The sequence below is a fragment of the Anomaloglossus baeobatrachus genome, chromosome 6 (genome assembly GCF_048569485.1).
Source record: "Anomaloglossus baeobatrachus isolate aAnoBae1 chromosome 6, aAnoBae1.hap1, whole genome shotgun sequence".
Lineage (NCBI taxonomy): Eukaryota > Metazoa > Chordata > Amphibia > Anura > Aromobatidae > Anomaloglossus > Anomaloglossus baeobatrachus.
In genome coordinates, this window is record NC_134358.1 from 74,568,731 (window position 1) to 74,585,520 (window position 16,790).

Consider the following 16,790-nt stretch of genomic DNA (forward strand, 5'->3'; position numbering starts at 1 on the left):
CCTGCGCTCCTTATACTTGTGTGGTAAGCCCTTGGCAGCATTTGATATTGACTTGATGAGTTTATGCCTGTGATACTTGCATTTTATTTGTAACACTGCTGTAATTCTTACCACATCTGTACTACCTACCATCCCTGATGATATCCCAATCAGGTTTCACTGTAATATATGAGCTGTAGGCACTAGCATTAGTCACCTTATTGTTGCACCAGCACTTTTTATCATCCTGTTTTTATTCAATTGTTGGAGCAATAAAGATATTTGTTCCACAACTAAATCCACAATTATTCCTATTTTCAATAAAATTCAAATTATGCTGCACAATTTTGCTATAGAATGTTTTTGGGGAATCTACCGCTTGATAAGCTTTATTACTCAACAGAATACTGGTAAAATGTGGATAAATTAGATAAAGTAATCTGAGCAGGGGCTTAACAACAATAGGTGCAGGTCAATCACACCCGGGCCCTGAGCCTATATCGCCCAAAAAGTCCATTTGGCCTATAAGAAAGGACCAATACTCTTAAAGATTTGGAATAATTGGGTGTCCCGTTTGGTGCTTTTGCAATGGGACTGTCACGCTGTACTCTAAGATGTACAATAGCAGTACAGTGCAGTAATGTGGGACTGAGAGGATTCCTGAAACTATCTGAGAAGGTAGTTAGCTTGTAAACCACTAGGGGGCGTAAAAGTGGAGGAAATGCATGAGGAGGGAATTCCCTAGCAGAGGTAATACTAGTCAAGCCCACCAGATGGCAGTAGAATCGTCAGAAAGCCGTGTCACAACATGAGGTCTTGTAAATACACAAGGGCAAAGTCTAAACGTAGTCAGAGGGAAGCAAATAGTCAGTAGCCGGGAAATCAGAGCCTAGAAGCGAGGGGGAGTGGGAAGATAAGACAGAATAAAGGTAAACAGATAAGGAACGAACAGGGAGACAGCGGGAGAGACACTGATGGAAACAGACAACAGAGGAGGTTAACATGTCAGGTGAACACGGAGGTCAGGAGGGGGCAGGGCAGACAACAGGTCACTCAAGAGCAGAACACAGCAGAGCCAGAAGTACCACTGGCGAAGTCCAAGAGAAACAGTGCCCTAATAAAGCAGCCTGACCTCCAGAACAAGGCAGGAAGGATTAACCCCTAATGTGACCTGCATCAGAAGTGAAACTAAAAAAAAGGCTCAGCTCCAGCTGAGCCAGGAGTCAATCATGACAGGGACCCATGAGCTTCAAGTTACGCTATTGATTCCAAGAGAACCAACATTTGAACATTTTAAACACATACATTGACTTCGAAAATGTAACAGCAGGAAGAGAGTATAAATCTACCTATCTGTACCTTTTTCATTGCTTAGAAGATATACAGTATATATACATACATATATATACTGTGTATATGTATGTGTGTGTGTATATATATATATATATATATATATATATATACACACACACACACACACAATATAGTATATACAGTAAGAGTGAATTAGGATGAAGAACCTTGGTCATTTTTGGACTGATGAAGCTACTTTATGATCAAATTTTTTTTGCAAAGGTAAAAAGAACAGAAGAGTAAAAAGAGTGATTTCCTTTTGGCCTGAGATCACATATTTGTTGTTTTTCATCCATACTTTCAGCAATGTTTCTGTGGAGATTTGATGCTGTTAATTAAGCTTTGATATTACTTTTCTCAAACTTGGGTTTTCCAATACAGTGTTTTCAGAAGAGCCACTGAGGACATCTGTTCCTTATACTTGGCGAAAGAGAAGAAAACTACAAATGGAGCAGCTCTTCAGGAGTTCCATTGGTGCACTCCCAAGCAGAAGCATGTCTTTACTAGATGTCCCTCCTTGACTGTGTCATCATTGTCCCTTGTCACCTGAATGTTCTTGTAGTATAACGAGTTGCTCTTATCTTTCCTGAAGAAGCATGGCATGGTTCACTGAACACGCCTTGCTCACTTAGCGCATGCACAATTTAGACCAGAATGTCACTGAATTGGAATCCAGCTATCCCCAAATGTTGAGAAAAAAAATCTTTATTCTAAAATCGTTTAAAAACATAGTGAAAAAAATAGAGAAAGAAAAAATATAAATCATATAGATGATACATTTCAAACCACATGGGTTGTTAATCATAGCCTGACTAGCTACGATTGAGAAAACATGGGGTTTGAAATGCATGATCCTATGATTTTTTGGGGATTTTTTTCATCATATTTTTAAATATTTTGAAATAAAGATGTTTTTTTAAATTTTGGTGAATGCTGGATTCCAATTTTATGATTTTCAGTACTGCTCTACTCAAGACCCAATTGGGATTTATTAGCTGTGCATACCATCTTTGATACTTTGGATTCAGGAGTTACACTTAAACTTGGGTGAGCTGATAAGTATAGTTGAAGCTTGAGAGACCCAGTGCTAAATCTCTAACTGGGTTCCCACTATCATGGGTCTTGATTAGTATTGGTGTCATATGGGCCAAAGGGACCTTTTGGGCCTGCTTAGGGTCTTCGAGCAGGGCTCAGTTGTAACCCCTGCACCCATTGTAGTTACACACTTGCTGCAGGATGCTGTAGACCTGCAGCCCAGAGTTCAGTTAGCCGCATGAAGGCATAGGTGAGAAAAAGGACTGCTGCAGTTTCAGCAACTTTCTTGGACACTACTACTTTTAATACTACTACTGGACATTATTATCTGATTAAGGGGCTTTATTACTTTTTAAGAGGGCATTCAAGTCAGGGTAACAACAGGCACAGAACTAAAGCACGCTACGATATATCAAACGATATGTCGTCGGGGTCATGTCGTAATTGACGCACATCTGGCGCTGTTTGACATATCGTAGCGTGTGACTGCTACAAGCGTCTGTTAACGAGCAAAAATACTCACCTTATCGTTGCTCGTTGACACGTCGCTCATTTTCTAAATATCGCACGTCCTTCTCTGCGCCGGTTGTTCATCGTTTCCGGGGCAGCACACATCACTCCGTGTGACACCCTGGGAATGCTGAACTGCAGCTTACCTGTGTCCCGCTGGCAATGTGGAAGGAAGGAGGTGGGTGGGATGATATGTCCCGCTCATCTCCGCCCCTCCGCTTCTATTGGCTGGCCGCTGTGTGACGTCGCGGTGACGCCGAACATTTCTCCCCCTTCAGGAAGTGGATGTTCGCCGCCCTCAGCGAGGTCGTTTGTAAGGTAAGTACGTGTGACGGGGGTTTACGACTTTGTGCGACACGGGCAACAAATTGCCCATATCGCTCAAACGATGGGGGGCGGGTGCGATCGCACGAGAAATTGAAGCATGTAAAGCAGCCTTAAGGGTATGGGAAGTTTGTGTAGGTTGGAAATTGGTGAGGGGTGCTGAAAATGTGATAAATTAAATGTATTTGTGTTACAAACTCTGTAGACAAGCTGTGGCTGGACAAAATCATCATAAATGTCTGGACCACATGGAAAAGATATAAATAATGAACACCTGCCATCAGAAAGAATGATTCACTATATATAACTATACTGTAGCCATTTATATCGACTATTTAACTTTCATCTACCACTATATGGTCACTGTCTGAGCGGATCCAAAGCTTGTGGGGCTGAGTTGTAACTTCGATTGCTGTGACCTGTATAGGCTTGCTAATGCATGAAAGTTTCAATGTTTACACTACATAACTATTATTTTTGCCAATAGTTTTGGGGTGAAATCTGGTAATTATACAGTCTCTGTAGCTTTTTACATGGCTTTGTATGTACAGAATAAAACTTTTCAGTATCCAAGACATCTGTGGGGAAAACAGATATATGCTGCATCGATAAAGGATGTATTTTTTGTCAGTTATAATACAAATTCTATAGGATCACATCACTGCCATATTAGCTTGCAGTACATGTGTTATGATACGGTGGTGTGTACAGGGCCCTACTAGTCATGATTGTTGATGATTAGCTATGTTTCGGGGTCTAATTTGATCTGGTTACAGAATATATTTTGCCCTATATAAGGTAAAATCTTCTTCCGTACTCTCGTCTTCCTACTGGCTGAGCTTCCATCGCACTTACATTCTTGCTCTTCTTACCCGGAGACAGGTGGTGTCTGATTTCATCTCATTAAGATTGATGAAATTAAACTGGCAGTGATGCAACAATTCTTTTCTAAGCAAAGGGAAAGCTTTACACTGATTATCCCGCAGGATTTAAAATGCCAAGTACATCTTATGTATGACCTGTGAATTATGCTTTTTGCCAGTCCTCAAATTCCTCTTCTATTTTCTTTCCTGAAATAGAATGTGTGATTATCAGGATTTCATTTTTTTAAAGGTAAAGCTTCATTGGTAAGTTTTCTCGTTTATGGCTTATGTGGCTTATGTGTCACGGGTGACAGACAATAATGGATCAAGTCTGGCTCAACCTCATATAAGGTGGTGCTCAAAGGTCAAACAGACAGTCATGTAGTTTCTGGCAATAGAAGGTCTCAATGTTTTGCTGCGCAAAATGCTCCAACTTTCTATTTTTCCTGTTGTTAATATCCATTGTACTAGGTAGCTTTCTGGCTAGATTTTCATCTCTGTCCCTTTAGGACCCAGCAGGAGCTCGCCTTCAACCCAGCTGCTGATCATCAGTATTCTCTTGGTGCCTAAATACTCCCTTCTTCCCTGGATTGGTGCTGGTGATATTATTCAGTTCATTCTATCTCTGGTTGCAAGCAGGAGGCTTGCTCTCATCTGTAGTATCATTGCTTAAGCTTTGCTGAACTTCTATTTGAGTCATCTGTGGATAAGTAGTTCTTACTCCCCCCCCCCTCCTTGTGTCTTCCTTTAGTGTTTAGTGGGGTTGATGAAGAACTCATCCCATCAGTTCCCTATTTAAGGTTCAGCACTTGAGATACCTAGGGTCAGGTATCCGGCTCGGTACATAGGTGTGGAACCTATCTAGGGTGGTGAGGGACCCTAGGGACCAGCAGTAGGTTTGGTCAGCGGTCACCATCTCCACCTCCCTAGAGGCAGGGGCACCCTTCCCTTCCCTTTAGCCATTCGCTTGGTACTTCCCCATACCTAGCGTGAGATTATTATGTAACAGCTATATTATGTAGATTGCAAATGGATCAGTTTCAGGTGGGGCACCCATAGAAAGTGGTGGGAGCGGGAGAAGTAGAAATGGTCCATGGAGTATGTTCTCACATCATATTTCCACAATGGAAATACCACGGCGACATCTGCAATGGTAGATACCGTTGTAAAATAAATCCAGTGACAACTAGAGCATAAACCCACGAGCTGTGGTTTTGAAATCTATATTTGAGAAAGCATGTTGTAAGAAAGGCTGCAACTATTTCCCAAAATCTGCTACATTTTTGCTATGGTGTCCATCACAAAAACTTTTTGGGGAGTTTTTCTTCTCCTGAAATGGTTTCCAAACATTCACTAAAAAAAGACAAAAATCAATAAAAACATCAAAGAAAAAAAATGCAGCCATATTTACAATACATGTTCAGACACAAACATACAACAGGATGCAGCAGGTCCCCAAATAATATAGGCGGGGCAGCACAGGTCCAAAATACTAATGAAACAACCTCTTACTAATCCACCAAATATGTGTGGGCGGGGACTGCCTAGTATTCAAAAAGCACACAGGTCTGTATAGTGCGCCATTCACACCATTACATGAGATGCATCTCTGTCCATGTAACAACCTATTACCAAAACCCCCACACTATTACATCAGGCGAACTGTCAATACCATATGTGCACTCACAGGACAGGCACCACACATTACCCAGCTACCACTAAAGGACCCGGCCTGTACCCTGAACAAAAAATATACAAAAAATATGTATGTAATGCATGTTATTGGTCAATATTTTGGACAAAATACATAAGCTTGCCACCCATGTCAAAGGTTCTCACTATCTTACAAGTCCCTTCACTAAATTCAAAAACAGGAATTATCACTAATGAGCAGTCATCATTTTTAAAAGATATCTCCAGATGTTCCTCCAGGTATTTTCTGCAAATCTCAGCCCTCAGAAGCAGGATATTGCCACTGTTAAGTATGAAAGTCACACGGAGTTTTGCACAAACTTCACTGACTGTCATGGCGGTGTCGGGGTCTGTTCACATTGCAGATTCTGACACTCTGCCCAACGGTTTCTCCCGCGTCTGGATCAACACAGTCAAACTCGGGCGTTGACTTGCTGTGTGCTGATTCAGAGGCAGGCTAGTGGAAATTATTCTCTGCTAGTCTGCTTGATAGGCTCCTTGTTAGGCTCACTCTTATTTATGCTGGATGAAATCTACCCATGCCAGCTATAGGTCTGTGAGCTTTGGTGTCCCAGATTTTCTGGTGAAAGTGTTGCTTTTTGTTTGGAGTGGTTGTGGAGTTTAACCCTGTTGTCTTGTTGCTTCCTTCCTGCTCTTATATACCTCCTAATCTCTAATTGTCTTATACCTCTGTATGTGCGTGCTGAATGACAGAGTTTTGCTTTCCCCTGTCTGTCTATTTCTGTGGGTTTTTATTTCACTCATGTCCTGTCCCTCCCTAGGGGAGGGGGTGTCAGATCAGGACTGGTCAGGAGCAGGGCCAGGAAGGAGACTCAGACCTCTCCACCATCAGGAGTAACCCTAGGATTAGGGATATCTTAGGGCCCCTTAGCTTGAGGGTCAGCATAAGAGCCCATAATCATCGTAACAATGACCTAAGGAGTCAACACATTTGTTTTTACTTTTCCTTGGGCATCACAGTGAAGGCATTTTCCGATACATCCTTTTGCTTTGTCTTGCTTTCAGTTTGGCACATTATTCCACACTTTATTACTTTGGGATGTTATGGTAATGTGATAATGTAAAAATAAAAGATTTAAAAAGCTAAGGAGGGCCTAGATGTCTTTCTTGAAAAATATAATATTACAGGATACTGTATGTGTACCAGATTCTTCCTGGGATGTTGAGAAAGGTAACTATGGTGGTCTGATTGCTGTATCTGGAGTAAGGGGTACTTTGCACGCTGCGACATCGCAAGCCGATGCTGCGATGCCGAGCACGATAGTATCCGCCCCCGTCGCAGCTGCGATATCCTTGTGATAGCTGCCGTAGCGAACATTATCGCTACGGCAGCTTCACATGCACTCACATGTCCTGGGACGTCGCTCTGGCCGGCGACCCGACTCCTTATTAAGGGGCGGATCGTACGGCGTCACTGCGACGTCACACGGCAGGCGGCCAATAGGAGCGGAGGGGCGGAGATGAGCGGGATGTAAACATCCCGCCCACCTTCTCCCTTCCGCATATCCTACGGGAGCCGCGGTGACGCCGGTAGGAGATGTTCCTCGCTCCTGCGGCTTCACACACAGCGATGTGTGCTGCTGCTGGAGCGAGGAACAACATCGGACCATCGCGTCAGCGTAATTATGGATTACGCCGACGCTACACAGATGATACGATTACGGCGCTTTTGCGCTCGTTAATCGTATCATCTAGGCTTTACACACTACGATGTCTCCTGCGATGCCGGATGTGCGTCACTTTCAATTTGACCCCACCGACATCGCACCTGCGATGTCGTAGTGGGCAAAGTACCCCTAAGGATTTTTCCCCTAATATGGGATGATTAGCATTTGCCTTATGTGATGTTTGCCTTACATGTTAGGCTGTTGGTTGAACTCAATGGACTTTTGTCTTCTTTCAACATTAAAACAATGAAACTATGAAAAAAAAATAAGGGGAATTTGTTACCAGTTTGCAAAATGATCTCCCCTCCATCTTTCTGTTTAAGATTATACGAGCTATTGGCTCTATATTATTACATCTGAGAAATACATGATTTTCTAGGATTTTTCCCAGGTGTTACCAATTTACCAAGTAATTATGCCAAATCTGGTGCAAAATATAATAATTCAAAGTCTAGTACATTTTTTTAGTAATGTTATTTTTTTTAGGTAGTTCCCGGGTGTCTAGGAGTTTAATACCATAGACATTTTTCATAGAATACAACACTGTACACATTGAATTGCGGTACGGAGTGCACCTAATGTTCCTCCTTTAATAAGGACCATATTTGCTGTTTCGGATGTATAGGTTTTGAAACACGAGCACGTAAAATTTGTAAACTCAGCAGCTTTTTGAATGACAGCAGCTGATAGCTGGGGTAGGTATTCATAGTTATCCCCTCCCCTGTTTATTTATGCTAATTCTATTATAGAATTGATTTGTTTTGTGACTAGAAGGACCTGTTCTGTGCGATCCACTATCTTATTCCAGAGAAATCCACTTTTTTCTTAATATGTAAATGAGCAAGTACTATCTATGGGCCAGACAAGAGATATCACTGAGAATCTGACTCCAGAGCGTACTATAAGGGTAAGTTCACACAGTGCTTTTCCCCAGCAAAGTCTATGAGTTTTTATTTTTGCTGTCCGCACACAACTTTTTTTTTAAGCTGCGTTTTTGAGCTTAAAAAAAAAATGGACTTGTCAATTCTTTCCTGTGTTTTTCTGTGTTTTCCCCCATGCAATGCATTGGAAAACCGCAGAAAAACGCAGAGATCAAAAACACATCAAAACGCAGCCAAAAACGTACCAAATCGCGGCAAAAACGCATGCGTTTTTTGCCCCGGTTTTTGCCCGCGGGTGCGTTTTTGTGCGTTTTTAGTGGCCAAAAACGCAGTGTCAAAAAAACGCAGCGTCAAAAAAACGCAGCGTGTGAACTTAGCCTAAATGTTAAGGGGGCATTTAACAGTGTGAGTCATGTAATGACTGACAGTCTTCTCTTCTGATCTACTTTTCTAATACAGATAAGGCCTCCTTTAATGTACAGTAAGTAGATTCTCTGAAAGATCTGGCCCATAGATCTTAACAGCTCATTTACAAATTGAGAAAAATGTGAACTGTAAAGTTTGAGGTCCATTAGATCCAATTTTTCTGAGGTTGCAGTGCGCGGTCACATTAGAAAACATGACCGCTCACTGCAGCATCAAGTACATACTGACAGAGCCACAGCTGTGAGCGGTGACGTCACTAAGTTCAACTGAAGTCACAGCTGGGGGTCCCACGGTTCCCCATCTGTGACCTGAGGTGAACTGACCTGAGGTGAACGCATTAAACTCAGCGACCTCACCTTAGTTAAAGTCATTGAATTAAATGCAAGATTACCAGATTAAGCTATGTGCATACACTGCATCTTTGTGGTCACCACAAAGATGCATGTTTTTGGGCCCTAAGAATACACACTCGGCATGCATTTTTTGCCGCATTTTACTGCATTTTTGCCGAGTGCATTTTTTAAGACAAATTTATTGACTGGAAGAGCTCAAAAACGCTATAAAAAGATTGCCAATACCCTGAAACTGAGCCATGACCATAGAGCAGTTTAACAAGACAGGCTCCACTCAGAAATGGCCTTGCCATGGGACTAAGCAAGTTGAGTGCACATGCTCAGCGTCATATCCAGAGGTTGTCTTTTAAAATAGATGTATGAGTGCTGCCAGCAGAGCTGGAGAAGATAAAGGGGTGAGGGGTAAGCCTGGCAGTGCTCAGACCATACGCCACACACTGCATCACATTGGTCTACATTGTTGTCATCCCACAAGGAAGCCTCTTCTATAGATTATGCACAAGAAAACCTACAAACAGTTCACTGAACACAAGTAGACAAAGGACAAGGATTACTGGAACCATGTCCTGTGGTATGAGCAGATCAAGGAACTAATTTAGTGCAGATGATGTTGTAGCACCCCTGCGGTACCAGGTGCCACAAATGTGAACGTGGAAAACCAAACCCCGGACAATCTGTGCCAGTCAACACACCAGCACCCTCAGGCCACATACACAACCCCAATTCCAAACTGGGAGACTGCCTAGCAACAGATAAAAGGGATGCGCACTGATTGGATAGTCGCCACCCAATCTGTAGGGAGAGACCCAGCAAGGGGAGGGGCGAGTGGCCAGTTGGGAAGTTGGTGGGAAGAAGTGTTTAGTTGAGAGAGGGAGTGTAGAGAGAAGTAGTTGTTGAGAGGAGTGAGAGAGTGAAAGACAGAAAGGAAAGGTGTAACAAGACCTGCAGTAACACCGGAGTGCTGTACAGGAGTGAGGGTCTGTGGAGTAAGGAACCAGGACTCCAGGAACCGTGGGTTACCTGTGGAAGTGGAATGCTCCAGGAACCGCAGGGCACCTGTGGAAGTCTGGAACCTAGGCTCACAGGACTCAGAACGAGGCGGGGTGCAAACCCTAGGACAGCGGGACACTTTATGGTCAACTGTTAAATCTGCCAGGTGAGAAGATCTCCAATGTCCATCGCCAACCAAAGAGTCTGAAGCACAAGCAGCAAAGAGGGGACCGGGGATTGAACTGCTTAAATAGTCCAGGTTGCCTGCAATAGGACCAAGACAGAAACGGAGGGGTTCCCCAGAAGCTCCAAGCCACGGGAGCCCAATACAAACGAGAGTGCATGGAGGACAGCTAACCCAGGTCACAACTGGCATGGAGAACAAGGGGAGTGGGAACACCTGAAAGCGGCACCAGCGGGTCCAAACACTAAAACAAAGTAAAACAAGGCAAGTTGAAACTGCAATACTGGTGTGGACTGTTTCCTTCTCGCCTCCGTACGCATACGCTGACTGTTTCTTACTATAACCCCCATCATCTACTGCTGGGGCCTAGCCCTGCTTGCGGAGATCCCAAAAAAACCTAAGCTGCACTACTCCATCCATCAGCCCCAGCAGGACCCTGCAACGGCAGCCTCAATAACCTGGCAAGTGGCATAATCGAAAAACTCTTTTATTTTATTTTATTTTTCTCCCATTTTTCACCCCCTTTTTTATCGGACCAACCCACAGGGTTACGGAACCGGGCATCGGCCGTAACCACGACTGTTCCCCCACCACGCACCCGGGACCGAGTACCCCACAGCCCTGGGGTGTCACAATGTCAAGCACGTGTGGCAGCAACCAGGTGGGGACTAAAAAGACAAGTGTGTCCTGCCTACAGTCAAGCATGGTGGTGGGAGTGCCATGGTTTGGTGATACATGAGTGCTGCTGGCTGTGGGGAGCTACAGTTCACTGAGGGAACTATGAATGCCAAAATATATAAAGGTAGAAAATGAAGTAGCACTCACCGATTATTGCTGTGCAGTGAAAAAGTGTTTATTCACACGTAGAGGTTACATGCTGTGGCAAGCGGGGAGAGGATAGGATGGAGCAGCACGTCAGACGACGGCCGTTTCGCACTCTATAGTAGTGCTTCGACGGGTCTAACAGTTAGTGACATCATATCCTGGGTATTTAAATTAGCGGTTCACGCTATCTGATGCCAATGATTTAAAAACATAATAAAAACAATCTCAACATATGATGTACAATGCCAGATATACAAAGAAAAAACAGTAGTCTTATAATGAACACATTAACCCAAAAAAAATCAAATTATTCTTATCGTTAAATCCCAAAGGGCTCATAGCATTATACTTCATGATGTATTGTGCCTCCTTACGTAGGAGTAATTTATGGGTGTCTCCACCTCCTGCTGGTGGCTCAACCAGCTCTAAACCAGCGAATCTTAATAAATTGCAGTCTGCGTTGTGTATTTCTTCCATGTGGTTTATTAATTTAGTGGCACCTATCCCTGTCGTCTGACGTGCTGCTCCGTCCTATCCCCTCCCCGCTTGCCACAGCATGTGTACCGCCCTGGGGCTCGGCCGGCTGCTGAGCCGCTCGGATCCGTGCTTGTCGGTAGGTGGCTCGAGCTCTCCACGGACCCGGGGGGTCACGTCGCTCTGAAAAGGAGGTTGGCGCTACACATAGGGACTTCGGTGGGGAGATCCACGGCCAGAGCCGCGGTGGTTTGTAGGAGATTTTAAGTTCGTGACGCCACCCACAGGTTGTGGTGAATGGATGGACACCACCGCTGCCGTTGACTAGGCTCCCAGGGACGGTGTTGCGCAGCTTGGTGTTGACTCCTCCGTGGGTAGGGGGATGATGGTCCCGGGAGCCCGAGGGAGTTGCTGAGGCGATGGGACGGATGCGTGCTGGGGTGTCGGTGCGGTGCGGCGCGCGACCCGAAGGCACTGTTGTACTCACTATGAGAAAACACAATGGAGTCTCTGGTCAACAAAATAAGATGGTGAACGGTGCCCGCAGCCGGCTGCAGTTTCCCCTTAACAGGTTGGTGGTTTCCGCCTTTCTCCTGCACCTCTCTTGTGTGAAAGTTATGACTCTTATGCCTAAGCAAAGGTAGTCCACTCCCCGGCTTGCTGTGTGTCGGGAGAGCCCTGTGTGCCCGCAGACGCTGGCCCCTTGGGTCTCTATGCCTTGGCGTTGTTTTTATCCTAATGGTTGGGCTGTTGTCTTCATTCGGGTCTTGTGTGGGAAAGGTCCTAAAGTCCAGTCCTCAATCAGTTAATTTGACTTAGCCTAGTTGTTTCTGGGCCTCGTACTGGGTCTGAGTACCCCTCCTGGTGCTCCGGTTTCCAATCGGTTCCCCAGTTCGGTACCGGCGGGCCACCGCCCGTCCCCGGTCCCTACGGTTCCACCGGTTGTAATCCCAGCTCCTGCAGGAGGCCACCACCGTTTCCCTCCTTGCCAGAGGTGACTGGGCTCCAACCCAGACACCTGGTGTAGACTTGTTGGCAGGCCTGAGCACAGGTCTGCTCTTGAACTTGACTCAAACTCATCTCACTGTTTTTCCCGCCTCTGGGACTGTGAACTCCTCGGTGGGTGGAGCCTACCGCCTGGCTCCGCCGCCCTGGTGTGAACATCAAACCCGGAGGGGAGCAACAAGGGTTCCGTAGTTTGGCTGCTGTCACCTTTTTAGGGGAGGGGGTGTGTGTGTGTGGGACTACCTGGGACGACCTGACTAGTCACAGGGCGTCACACATGTAACGTCTACGTGTGAATAAACACTTTTTCACTGCACAGCAATAATCGCTGAGTGCTACTTCATTTTCTACCTTTATATACCTTGGATCATCCTGCTCCTTTTGAATAAGCACCACGTAGCTTTTGTTAGTCCATTTTTACTGCCTGTTGGTTGGCTGCTAAAATGTGCTGAAGGCCTAAGACACACATCCGTGCCGCCGGTACGTGTTTGGCAGTTTTTTTCACGTACCGGCGGCACAGAGACACGTGGACCTATGTTTTCATTATTGTTTGGACACACGTAAGTATTTTGGAACGGAACGTGTGTCCGTTCCGTACTTACGTGCGTCCGTGATTTTCTCACGCTGACATGTCCACGTATTCTCCGGCAGCACGGGTGTCACATGGCCCGCACCCGTACCACACGGATGTAGTGTGGATGCGGTTCCGTGTGACACGCGCCAAAGAACACGTGTCATTAATTTAAAAGTAAAAAAAACACATACTCACCTCCACCAGCCCCGCAGATTCTTCCGCTGCAAAATGTTCCTGCCGGCCGCCGCTCGTTATGAGCGTGTAAAGGAGGTGGGCGTGCTAATCTCCGCCCCTCCGCTCGGCCGGAATCAGCGTCAGCGGGGAGTGGGCGGGGCTGGAGCCGAAGATCAGAACCCTGGACAGCAGCACGGACCATGCGAGTATGCAAATTACCGGTTCTCCGTGTGCTATCGCGGATAGCACACGGAGAACACACGTGGACCGCACATATCCGCGACACGTACTTACCACACGCAACACACAGGGAAAATACGTGTCTCGCGACACGCGCTTGTTTTTAACGGATGTGTGTTGGAGGCCGAAGACAGCGATAAAACGCTAAGCATGAATTGTGACTGACGCTAGAAAAATATCTCAGAGTAGTGCCCTGTCTTTTTCCTTCTTGCAATCTCGTACCTATGAATGTCAAAATGTACTGTCATGAGCCAGATCAGACACCCCATACTTTGCACTGATGAGGGGCAAGCACCCCGAAACACCGTGTCTGCAAATTGGGATTCTGATCTGGCATGTATATCCTGGACTTAAGTCATATGCAAAGGATTGTTAAAAATCCACATTTGACTTTTCGGATCGCTACTTCCAATAGGTGGCGCTGCGCTAGAGTTTGTCTCCATTCCTGGAGAGATAATTAAAATGTACTGTGACATACTGAAGCAGAGCAGTTTCCCTTTGGAAATTGGGCTGCAGGGCAGTATTCCAAAATGATGTCGCCAAATACACCTCCTAGATCAGTGTTCCTCCTTACCAGTCCTCAAGAGCCAACAGATAATGTTTTCAGGATTTCCTTCCATTGCACAGGAAAACCTTCCATCATCAGTGCAATATTAGGGAATCGTTAAAACATGCAGTGTTGGTGGCTCCTGAGTAGAGTTGAGCGCGGTTCGTGGTTCGTGGTTCTCCAGTTCGCGGCTCGAGTGATTTTGGGGCATGTTCTAGATCGAACTAGAACTCGAGCTTTTTGCAAAAGCTCGGTAGTTCTAGAAACGTTCGAGAACGGTTCTAGCAGCCAAAAAACAGCTAAATCATAGCTTGGTTTCTGCTGTAATAGTGTAAGTCACTCTGTGAATCAAACTATTATCACATTTCAGTGTATAGTGTGCGTGAACAGCGCCTTCAGATCACTGCTGTTTCTATAATGGCGATCGCCATTTTTTTTTTTTTTTTCTTGTCTTCCTTCCCTAAGCGCGCGCGTCTTGTGGGGCGGGCCAGCATGTCAGCCAATCCCAGACACACACACAGCTAAGTGGACTTTGAGCCAGAGAAGCAACGGCATGTGTGATAGGATCTGCATGTCACATGTCCCTGCATTATAAAACCGGACATTTTCTTCACGGACGCCATTATCTGCCTTCTGCGTCTTTGGTGTCAGACATCACTGTCGCAGCTCCGTCTTCCTGAGTCCTATAGCCGATACAGCTGTATGCGCTGCATACACAGCGTTAGACAGCTTAGGGAGAGCACTTTATAGCAGTCCTTTTAAGGGCTCCAACCGGCAGGGTCAGAGAGCCATAGGTGACAGGTCCTGCAAACAGCAACAGCGTCTGTGTAGCCCAGGTCAGGGATTTCCTACCTGCATTTCACCATTAGGAGGGAATAGAAAGGCAGGCTTCCATTCCTCTACCCAGAGCACCACAATCCTGCCACTGTACCCTCTTGTCCTCTGCACACTCCAACTGATAACTAAGCCATTATACTAGCAAACACTCAGTGTACCTAGTGGCATCCTATACGTGGCTATTGGACTTTGCTATAGTCCCACTAGTGCAAAGACATTTGCAGAGCGCGTCTGCCTGCATTGCACACTACAACTCATTCTAACCAAGCCATTATACTAGCAAACACTCAGTGTACCTAGTGGCATCCTATACGTGGCTATTGGACTTTGCTATAGTCCCACTAGTGCAAAGACATTTGCAGAGCGCGTCTGCCTGCATTGCACACTACAACTCATTCTAACCAAGCCATTATACTAGCAAACACTCAGTGTACCTAGTGGCATCCTATACGTGGCTATTGGACTTTGCTATAGTCCCACTAGTGCAAAGACATTTGCAGAGCGCGTCTGCCTGCATTGCACACTCCAACTCATTAAAACCAAGCCATTATACTAGCAAACACTCAGTGTACCTAGTGGCATCCTATACGTGGCTATTGGACTTTGCTATAGTCCCACTAGTGCAAAGACATTTGCATAGCGCGTCTGCCGGCATTGCACACTCAAACTCATTTTAACTAAGCCATTATACTAGCAAACACTCAGTGTACCTAGTGGCATCCTATACGTGGCTATTGGACTTTGCTATAGTCCCACTAGTGCAAAGACATTAGCAGAGCACATCTGCCTGCATTGCACACTACAACTCATTCTAACCAAGCCATTATACTAGCAAACACTCAGTGTACCTAGTGGCATCCTATACGTGGCTATTGGACTTTGCTATAGTCCCACTAGTGCAAAGACATTTGCATAGCGCGTCTGCCTGCATTGCACACTCAAACTCATTTTAACTAAGCCATTATACTAGCAAACACTCAGTGTACCTAGTGGCATCCTATACGTGGCTATTGGACTTTGCTATAGTCCCACTAGTGCAAAGACATTAGCAGAGCACATCTGCCTGCATTGCACACTACAAGTCATTCTAACCAAGCCATTATACTAGCAAACACTCAGTGTACCTAGTGGCATCCTATACGTGGCTATTGGACTTTGCTATAGTCCCACTAGTGCAAAGACATTTGCAGAGCGCGTCTGCCTGCATTGCACACTCCAACTCATTAAAACCAAGCCATTATACTAGCAAACACTCAGTGTACCTAGTGGCATCCTATACGTGGCTATTGGACTTTGCTATAGTCCCACTAGTGCAAAGACATTTGCATAGCGCGTCTGCCTGCATTGCACACTCAAACTCATTTTAACTAAGCCATTATACTAGCAAACACTCAGTGTACCTAGTGGCATCCTATACGTGGCTATTGGACTTTGCTATAGTCCCACTAGTGCAAAGATATTAGCAGAGCACATCTGCCTGCATTGCACACTCCAACTTTTTTAAACTAAGCAATTTTACTAGCAAACACTCAGTGTACCTAGTGGCATCCTAAACGTGGCTATTGGACTTTGCTATAGTCCCACTAGTGCAAAGACATTTGCAGAGCACGTCTGCCTGCATTGCACACTACAACTCATTGTTACTAAGCCATTATACTAGCAAACACTCAGTGTACCTAGTTGTATCCTAAACGTGGCTATTGTACTTTTGTCTATTCACAGTATTGGAACGATATTTGCAGCACGTCTGCCTGCATTGCACACTCTAACTTTTTTAAACTCAGCCATTTATAGTAGCAAACACTCAGTGTACCTAGTTGTATCCTAAACGTGGCT